Raw genomic sequence first — 9,806 nt, forward strand, 5'->3', positions numbered from 1 at the left:
ATAGAACAGCTTTTCCATCGTATAAAACAAATAATTGCAACCAGTGTGAAACTTATGGTCATTTCTACGTTCCGGGCAACGTAGGCTTCACCCTAGGCCGTTGTTCCACCAGATCGAATAGTTAGGGCCTAAGAAGTAAACGCCAGAAGCATAAAATGCAATAAAAGAACAACAGCTTTTCCATCGTATAGCAGGAATAATTTGCAACCAGTGTGATAGTAGTGGTCATTTCTACGTTCCGGGCAACCCAGGTTTCACTCCAGGGCGTTGCTCCACCAGATCGAATAGTTACGGCCTAAGAAGTCAACGCCAGAAGCATAAAATACGTTGAAGATGCAACAGTTTTTCCATCGTATAAAACGAATAATTGCAATCAGTGTGAAAGTTATGGTCATTTCTACATTCCGAGCAACCTAGGCTTCACTCTAGGGCGTTGCTCCACCAGATCGAATAGTTAGGTCCTTAGAAGTCAACGCCAGAAGCATAAAATACGATATAAATACAACAGTTTTTCCATCGTATAAAACGAATAATTGCAACCAGTATGAAACTTATGGTCATTTCTCCTTTCCGAGCAACCTAGGCATCACCCTAGGGCTTTGCTCCAACAGATTGAATAGTTAGGGGCTTAGAAGTCAACGCCCGAAGCATAAAATACAAAATAATTAGAACGGTTTTTCCATTGTATAAAACGAATAATTGCTACGAGTGTAAAAGCTATGGTCATTTCTACGTTCCGGGCAACCTAGGCTTGACCCTAGGGCGTTGTTCCACCAGATCCGATAGTTAGGGCCTAAGAAGTGAACGCCAGACGCATAAAATGAAATAAAAATACAACAGTTTTTCCATCGTATAAAACGAATAATTGCAAACAGTGTGAAAGTAATGGTCATTTCTACGTTCCGGGCAACATAGGCTTCACTCTACGGCGTTGCTCCACCAGATCGAAATGTTAGGGCCTAAGAAGTCAATGCCCGAAGCATAAAATACGATATAAATACAACAGCATTTCCATCGTATTAAATGAATAATTGCAAACAGTGTGAAAGTAGTGGTCATTTCTACGTTCCGGGCTACCTAGGCTTCACTGTATGGCGTTCTTCCACCACATCGAATAGCTACGGCCTCAGAAGTCCACGCCTGAAGCATAAAATACAATAAAAATACAACAGTCTTTTCATCGCATAACAGGAATAATTGCAACAAGCGTGAAAGTAATGATCATTTCTACGTTCCAGGCAACCTAGGCTTCACTCTAGGGCGTTGTTCCACAAGATCGAATATTTAGTGCCTAAGTAGTCAACGCCAGAAGCATAAAATACAATATAAATACAACAGTTTTTCCATCGTATAGACCGAATAATTGCAACCAGTATGAAACTTATGATCATTTCTACGTTCCGGGCAACCTAGGCTTCAGTGTTTGGCGTTCTTCCACCACATCGAATAGCTACGGCCTCAGAAGTCAACGCCTGAAGTATAAAATACAATAAAAATACAACAGTCTTAACATTCTATAACACGAATAATTGCAACCCGTGTGAAAGTGATGGTCATTTCTACGTTCGAGGCAACCTAGGCTTCACTCTAGGGCGTTGTTCCACAAGATCGAATAGTTAGGGCCTAAGAAGTCAACGCCAGAAGCATAGAATACAATAAAAATACAACAGTTTTTCCATCGTATAACAGGAATAATTGCAACCAGTGTGAATGTAATGGTCATTTCTAGGTTCCGGGCAACCTAGGTTTCACTCTAGGGCGTTGCTCCTCCAGATCGAATAGCTAGGGCCTAAGAAGTCAACGCCAGAAGCATAAAATACGATATAAATAGAACAGCTTTTCCATCGTATAAAACAAATAATTGCAACCAGTGTGAAACTTATGGTCATTTCTACGTTCCGGGCAACGTAGGCTTCACCCTAGGCCGTTGTTCCACCAGATCGAATAGTTAGGGCCTAAGAAGTAAACGCCAGAAGCATAAAATGCAATAAAAGAACAACAGCTTTTCCATCGTATAGCAGGAATAATTTGCAACCAGTGTGATAGTAGTGGTCATTTCTACGTTCCGGGCAACCCAGGTTTCACTCCAGGGCGTTGCTCCACCAGATCGAATAGTTACGGCCTAAGAAGTCAACGCCAGAAGCATAAAATACGTTGAAGATGCAACAGTTTTTCCATCGTATAAAACGAATAATTGCAATCAGTATGAAACTTATGGTCATTTCTCCTTTCCGAGCAACCTAGGCATCACCCTAGGGCTTTGCTCCAACAGATTGAATAGTTAGGGGCTTAGAAGTCAACGCCCGAAGCATAAAATACAAAATAATTAGAACGGTTTTTCCATTGTATAAAACGAATAATTGCTACGAGTGTAAAAGCTATGGTCATTTCTACGTTCCGGGCAACCTAGGCTTGACCCTAGGGCGTTGTTCCACCAGATCCAATAGTTAGGGCCTAAGAAGTGAACGCCAGACGCATAAAATGAAATAAAAATACAACAGTTTTTCCATCGTATAAAACGAATAATGGCAAACAGTGTGAAAGTAATGGTCATTTCTACGTTCCGGGCAACATAGGCTTCACTCTACGGCGTTGCTCCACCAGATCGAAATGTTAGGGCCTAAGAAGTCAATGCCCGAAGCATAAAATACGATATAAATACAACAGCATTTCCATCGTATTAAATGAATAATTGCAAACAGTGTGAAAGTAGTGGTCATTTCTACGTTCCGGGCTACCTAGGCTTCACTGTATGGCGTTCTTCCACCACATCGAATAGCTACGGCCTCAGAAGTCCACGCCTGAAGCATAAAATACAATAAAAATACAACAGTCTTTTCATCGCATAACAGGAATAATTGCAACAAGCGTGAAAGTAATGATCATTTCTACGTTCCAGGCAACCTAGGCTTCACTCTAGGGCGTTGTTCCACAAGATCGAATATTTAGTGCCTAAGTAGTCAACGCCAGAAGCATAAAATACAATATAAATACAACAGTTTTTCCATCGTATAGACCGAATAATTGCAACCAGTATGAAACTTATGATCATTTCTACGTTCCGGGCAACCTAGGCTTCAGTGTTTGGCGTTCTTCCACCACATCGAATAGCTACGGCCTCAGAAGTCAACGCCTGAAGTATAAAATACAATAAAAATACAACAGTCTTAACATTCTATAACACGAATAATTGCAACCCGTGTGAAAGTGATGGTCATTTCTACGTTCGAGGCAACCTAGGCTTCACTCTAGGGCGTTGTTCCACAAGATCGAATAGTTAGGGCCTAAGAAGTCAACGCCAGAAGCATAGAATACAATAAAAATACAACAGTTTTTCCATCGTATAACAGGAATAATTGCAACCAGTGTGAATGTAATGGTCATTTCTAGGTTCCGGGCAACCTAGGTTTCACTCTAGGGCGTTGCTCCTCCAGATCGAATAGCTAGGGCCTAAGAAGTCAACGCCAGAAGCATAAAATACGATATAAATAGAACAGCTTTTCCATCGTATAAAACAAATAATTGCAACCAGTGTGAAACTTATGGTCATTTCTACGTTCCGGGCAACGTAGGCTTCACCCTAGGCCGTTGTTCCACCAGATCGAATAGTTAGGGCCTAAGAAGTAAACGCCAGAAGCATAAAATGCAATAAAAGAACAACAGCTTTTCCATCGTATAGCAGGAATAATTTGCAACCAGTGTGATAGTAGTGGTCATTTCTACGTTCCGGGCAACCCAGGTTTCACTCCAGGGCGTTGCTCCACCAGATCGAATAGTTACGGCCTAAGAAGTCAACGCCAGAAGCATAAAATACGTTGAAGATGCAACAGTTTTTCCATCGTATAAAACGAATAATTGCAATCAGTGTGAAAGTTATGGTCATTTCTACATTCCGAGCAACCTAGGCTTCACTCTAGGGCGTTGCTCCACCAGATCGAATAGTTAGGTCCTTAGAAGTCAACGCCAGAAGCATAAAATACGATATAAATACAACAGTTTTTCCATCGTATAAAACGAATAATTGCAACCAGTATGAAACTTATGGTCATTTCTCCTTTCCGAGCAACCTAGGCATCACCCTAGGGCTTTGCTCCAACAGATTGAATAGTTAGGGGCTTAGAAGTCAACGCCCGAAGCATAAAATACAAAATAATTAGAACGGTTTTTCCATTGTATAAAACGAATAATTGCTACGAGTGTAAAAGCTATGGTCATTTCTACGTTCCGGGCAACCTAGGCTTGACCCTAGGGCGTTGTTCCACCAGATCCGATAGTTAGGGCCTAAGAAGTGAACGCCAGACGCATAAAATGAAATAAAAATACAACAGTTTTTCCATCGTATAAAACGAATAATTGCAAACAGTGTGAAAGTAATGGTCATTTCTACGTTCCGGGCAACATAGGCTTCACTCTACGGCGTTGCTCCACCAGATCGAAATGTTAGGGCCTAAGAAGTCAATGCCCGAAGCATAAAATACGATATAAATACAACAGCATTTCCATCGTATTAAATGAATAATTGCAAACAGTGTGAAAGTAGTGGTCATTTCTACGTTCCGGGCTACCTAGGCTTCACTGTATGGCGTTCTTCCACCACATCGAATAGCTACGGCCTCAGAAGTCCACGCCTGAAGCATAAAATACAATAAAAATACAACAGTCTTTTCATCGCATAACAGGAATAATTGCAACAAGCGAGAAAGTAATGATCATTTCTACGTTCCAGGCAACCTAGGCTTCACTCTAGGGCGTTGTTCCACAAGATCGAATATTTAGTGCCTAAGTAGTCAACGCCAGAAGCATAAAATACAATATAAATACAACAGTTTTTCCATCGTATAGACCGAATAATTGCAACCAGTATGAAACTTATGATCATTTCTACGTTCCGGGCAACCTAGGCTTCAGTGTTTGGCGTTCTTCCACCACATCGAATAGCTACGGCCTCAGAAGTCAACGCCTGAAGTATAAAATACAATAAAAATACAACAGTCTTAACATTCTATAACACGAATAATTGCAACCCGTGTGAAAGTGATGGTCATTTCTACGTTCGAGGCAACCTAGGCTTCACTCTAGGGCGTTGTTCCACAAGATCGAATAGTTAGGGCCTAAGAAGTCAACGCCAGAAGCATAGAATACAATAAAAATACAACAGTTTTTCCATCGTATAACAGGAATAATTGCAACCAGTGTGAATGTAATGGTCATTTCTAGGTTCCGGGCAACCTAGGTTTCACTGTAGGGCGTTGCTCCTCCAGATCGAATAGCTAGGGCCTAAGAAGTCAACGCCAGAAGCATAAAATACGATATAAATAGAACAGCTTTTCCATCGTATAAAACAAATAATTGCAACCAGTGTGAAACTTATGGTCATTTCTACGTTCCGGGCAACGTAGGCTTCACCCTAGGCCGTTGTTCCACCAGATCGAATAGTTAGGGCCTAAGAAGTAAACGCCAGAAGCATAAAATGCAATAAAAGAACAACAGCTTTTCCATCGTATAGCAGGAATAATTTGCAACCAGTGTGATAGTAGTGGTCATTTCTACGTTCCGGGCAACCCAGGTTTCACTCCAGGGCGTTGCTCTACCAGATCGAATAGTTACGGCCTAAGAAGTCAACGCCAGAAGCATAAAATACGTTGAAGATGCAACAGTTTTTCCATCGTATAAAACGAATAATTGCAATCAGTGTGAAAGTTATGGTCATTTCTACATTCCGAGCAACCTAGGCTTCACTCTAGGGCGTTGCTCCACCAGATCGAATAGTTAGGTCCTTAGAAGTCAACGCCAGAAGCATAAAATACGATATAAATACAACAGTTTTTCCATCGTATAAAACGAATAATTGCAACCAGTATGAAACTTATGGTCATTTCTCCTTTCCGAGCAACCTAGGCATCACCCTAGGGCTTTGCTCCAACAGATTGAATAGTTAGGGGCTTAGAAGTCAACGCCCGAAGCATAAAATACAAAATAATTAGAACGGTTTTTCCATTGTATAAAACGAATAATTGCTACGAGTGTAAAAGCTATGGTCATTTCTACGTTCCGGGCAACCTAGGCTTGACCCTAGGGCGTTGTTCCACCAGATCCAATAGTTAGGGCCTAAGAAGTGAACGCCAGACGCATAAAATGAAATAAAAATACAACAGTTTTTCCATCGTATAAAACGAATAATTGCAAACAGTGTGAAAGTAATGGTCATTTCTACGTTCCGGGCAACATAGGCTTCACTCTACGGCGTTGCTCCACCAGATCGAAATGTTAGGGCCTAAGAAGTCAATGCCCGAAGCATAAAATACGATATAAATACAACAGCATTTCCATCGTATTAAATGAATAATTGCAAACAGTGTGAAAGTAGTGGTCATTTCTACGTTCCGGGCTACCTAGGCTTCACTGTATGGCGTTCTTCCACCACATCGAATAGCTACGGCCTCAGAAGTCCACGCCTGAAGCATAAAATACAATAAAAATACAACAGTCTTTTCATCGCATAACAGGAATAATTGCAACAAGCGTGAAAGTAATGATCATTTCTACGTTCCAGGCAACCTAGGCTTCACTCTAGGGCGTTGTTCCACAAGATCGAATATTGAGTGCCTAAGTAGTCAACGCCAGAAGCATAAAATACAATATAAATACAACAGTTTTTCCATCGTATAGACCGAATAATTGCAACCAGTATGAAACTTCTGATCATTTCTACGTTCCGGGCAACCTAGGCTTCAGTGTTTGGCGTTCTTCCACCACATCGAATAGCTACGGCCTCAGAAGTCAACGCCTGAAGTATAAAATACAATAAAAATACAACAGTCTTAACATTCTATAACACGAATAATTGCAAAATAAAATACAATACAAATAGAACAGTTTTTCCATTGTATAAAACGAATAATTGCTACGAGTGTGAAAGTTATGGTCATTTCTACGTTCCGCGCAACCTGTGCTTTATTCTAGGGCGTTGTTCCACCAGATGGAATAGTTAGGGCCTAAGAAGTCAACGCCAGAAGCATAAAATACGATTAAAATGCCACAGCTTTTCCATCGTAAAAAACAAATAACTGCAGACAGTATGAAAGTACTGGTCATTTCTACATTCCGAGCCACCTAGGCTTCACTCTAGGGCGTTGCTCCACGAGACCGAATAGTTAGGGCCTAAGAAGTCAACGCCCGAGGCATAAAATACAAAATAAGTAGAACAGTTTTTCCATCGTATAAAACGAATAATTGCTACCAGTGTGTAAGTTATGGTCATTTCTACTTTCCGGGCAACCTAGGCTTCACCCCAGGGCGTTGTTCCACCAGAAGGAATAGTTAGGGCCTAAGAAGTCAACGCCAGAAGCATAAAATACGATATAAATACAACAGCTTTTCCATCATATAAAACGAATGATAGCAACCAGTGTGAAAGTTATGGTCATTTCTACGTTCCGGGCAACCTAGGCTGCACTCTTGGGCGTTGCTCCACCAGATCAAATAGTTAGGGCCTTAGAAGTCAACGCCCGAAGCATAAAATACAAAATAAATAAAACAGTTTTTCCATCGTATAAAACGAAAAATTGCAAACAGTGTGAAAGATATGGACATTTCTACGATCCGGGCTACCTAGGCTTCACTCTATGGCGTTCTTCCACCACATCGAATAGCAACGGCCTCAGAAGTCAACGCCAGAAGCTTAAATACAATATAAATATAACAGTTTTTCCATCGTATAAAACGAATAATAGCAACCAGTGTGAAAGATATGGTCATTTCTACGTTCCGGGCAACATAGGCTTCACTCTAGGTCGTTGCTCCACCAGATCGAATAGCTAGGGCCTTCGAAGTCAACGCCCGAAGCATAAAGTACAAAATAAATAGAACAGTTTTTCCATCATATAAAACGAATAATTGCTACCAGTGTGAAAGTTATGGTCAGTTCTACGCTCCGGGCACCCTAGGTTTCACTCCAGGGCGTTGCTCCACCAGAGCGAATAGTTACGGCCTATGAAGTCAACGCCAGAAGCATAAAATACAATATAAATACAACAGTTTTTCCATCATATAAAACGAATGATAGCAACCAGTGTGAAAGTTACGGTCATTTCTACGTTCCGCGCAATCTTGGCTTTACCCGAGCGCGTTTTTCCACCAGATGGAATAGTTAGGGCCTAAGAAGTCAACGCCAGAAGCATAAAATGCAATATAAATACAACAGCTTTTCCATCTTATAAAACGAATAATTGCAACCAGTGTGAAAGTTATGGTCCTTTCTACATTTCGAGCAACCTAGGCTTCACTCTAGGGCGTTGCTCCACCTGATCGAATAGTTAGGGCCTTAGAAGTCAATGCCAGAAGCATAAAATACAATATAAATACTACAGTTTTTCCACCATATAAAACGAATAATTGCAACCAGTATGAAAGTTATGGTCATTTCTGCGTTCCGGGCAACCTAGGCTTCACCCTAGGGCGTTGTTCCACCAGATGGAATAGTTAGGGCCTAAGAAGTCAACGCCAGAAGCATAAAATACGGTATAAATACAACAGCTTTTCCATCGTATAAAACAAATAATTGCAACCAGTTTGATAGTGATGGTCATTTCTACGTACCGGGCAACCTAGGCATCACTCTAGGGCGTTGCTCCACCAGATCGAATAGTTAGGGCCTTAGAAGTCAACGCCCGAGGCATAAAGTATAAAATAAATAGAACAGTTTTTCCATCGTATAAAACGAATAATTGCTACCAGTGTGTAAGTTATGGTCATTTCTACTTTCCGGGCAACCTAGACTTCACCCTAGGGCGTTGTTCCACCAGATGGAATAGTTAGGGCCTAAGAAGTCAACGCCAGAAGCATAAAATACGCTATAAATACAACAGCTTTTCCATCGTATAAAACGAATAATTGCAACCAGTGTGAAAGTTATGGTCATTTCTACGTTCCGGGCAACCTAGGCTTCCCCCTAGGGCGTTGCTCCAACAGATTGCATACCTAGGGCCTTAGAAGTCAATGCCCGAAGCATAAAATGCAATAAAAATACAACAGTTTTTCCATCGTATAGCAGGAATAATTTGCAACCAGTGTGAAGGTTATGGTCATATATACGTTCCGGGCAACCTAGGCATCACTGTAGGGCGTTGCACCACCAGATCGAATAGTTAGGTCCTTAGAAGTCAACGCCAGAAGCATAAAATACAATATAAATACAACAGTTTTTCCATCGTGTAAAACGAATAATTGCAACCAGTTTGAAAGTGATGGTCATTTCTACGTTCCGGGTAACCTAGGCTTCACTCTGGGGCGTTGCTCCAACAGATAGAATAGTTAGGGCCTTAGAAGTCAGCGCCCGAAGCATAAAATGCAATAAAAATACAATAGTTTTTCCATCGTATAACAGGATTAATTGCAACCAGTTTGAAAGTGATGGTCATTTCTACGTTCCGGGCAACCTTGGCTTCACCCTAGGGCGTTGTTCCACCAGATCGAATAGTTAGGGCCTAAGAAGTGAACGCCAGAAGCATAAAATACAATATAAATACAACAGCTTCTCCATCCTAAAAAAGGAATAATTGGAAACAGTGTGAAAGTAATGGTCATTTCTACGTTCCGGGCAACCTAGGCTTCACTCTAGGGCGTTGCTCCACCAGATCAAACAGTTAGGGCCTAAGAAGTGTACGCCAGAAGCATAAAATACAATATAAATACAACAGCTTTTCCATTGTATAAAACGAATAATTGCTACCAGTGCAAAGGTTATGGTCATTTCTACGTTCCGGGCAACCTAGGCTTCACCCTAGGCCGTTGTTCCACCAGATTGA

This window comes from Calliopsis andreniformis, unplaced genomic scaffold (assembly GCF_051401765.1).
Source record: "Calliopsis andreniformis isolate RMS-2024a unplaced genomic scaffold, iyCalAndr_principal scaffold0025, whole genome shotgun sequence".
In the NCBI taxonomy this organism is placed as follows: domain Eukaryota; kingdom Metazoa; phylum Arthropoda; class Insecta; order Hymenoptera; family Andrenidae; genus Calliopsis; species Calliopsis andreniformis.